The sequence below is a fragment of the Brassica oleracea genome, chromosome C4, assembly GCF_000695525.1.
Source record: "Brassica oleracea var. oleracea cultivar TO1000 chromosome C4, BOL, whole genome shotgun sequence".
NCBI classification, from domain to species: Eukaryota; Viridiplantae; Streptophyta; class Magnoliopsida; order Brassicales; family Brassicaceae; genus Brassica; species Brassica oleracea.
In genome coordinates, this window is record NC_027751.1 from 53,467,064 (window position 1) to 53,468,247 (window position 1,184).

Below are 1,184 nucleotides of genomic sequence, written 5' to 3' on the forward strand. Positions count from 1 at the left end.
ATACATTAATACATATATAGAATGTGTTAAGAAATATTAAAACAACAGTAAAGATCATAGGCTTCAGTATATAGAACATTTACTGAAAAGTTCAATATTTTCATAGGGGTTAACCCATAGATTTGAGAAAATTTCAAAAAAATGAAAATTGTATTTTAATGCATAGTTGCATCATTCACTAACATATAATGAAGGTCAAAGAGGTTTGGAAACTTTGTTGTCTCCATTTTTTCTAGAAAATAGCGATTTTATAGAGGTAAGTCTACCAATTTAGGGAGTATTATGAAGTTTTACTAAATCAATTGACAAAAAATTTAAACGACGCTCATGTACCATGAAATAGAGTTTAATATACATTAATACAAATGTAGAATGTGTTTAGAAATTTTAAAACAACACGGAAAATCATAGGCATCAGTATATAGAGCATTTACCAAAAAATTCAATATTTTAACCCATAGAGTTTGAGAAAAATTCATAAAAATGAAAATTATATTTTAATGCATCGTTGCATCCTTCACTAACATATGATGAAGGTCGAAGATGTTTGGAACCTTTGTTGTCTCCGTTTTTCTAGAAAATAGCGATTTTATAGTGGTTAGTCAACCAATTTAGGGAGTATTATGAAGTTTTACTAAATTAATTGACAAAAAATTTAAACGATGCACATGTACTATGAAAGAGAGTTTAATATACATTAATACAAATATAAATGTGTTTAGAAATATTAAAACAACAGTGAAGATCATAGGCTCAGTATATAGAGTATTAATTGGAACATTAAATATTTCATAGGGGTTAACCCATAGATTTTGAGAAAAAATCAAAGAAAATGAAAATTCTATTTTAATGCATAGTTGCATCCTTCACTAACATATGATGAAAGTCAAAGAGGTTTAGAACATTTGTTGTCTCCGTTTTTCTAAAGAATAATGATTTTATAGTGGTTAGTCAACCAATTTAGAGAGTATTATGAAGTTTTACTAAATTAATTGACAAAAATTTAAACGCTGCCCATGTACCATGAAAGAGAGTTTAATATACATTAATACAAATATAAAATGTGTTTAGAAATATTAAAACAACAGTAAAGATCATAGGCTTCAGTATATAGAGTATTTATTGAAACATTAAATATTTCGTAGGGTTAACCCATAGATTTTGAGAAAAATTCAAAAAAATAA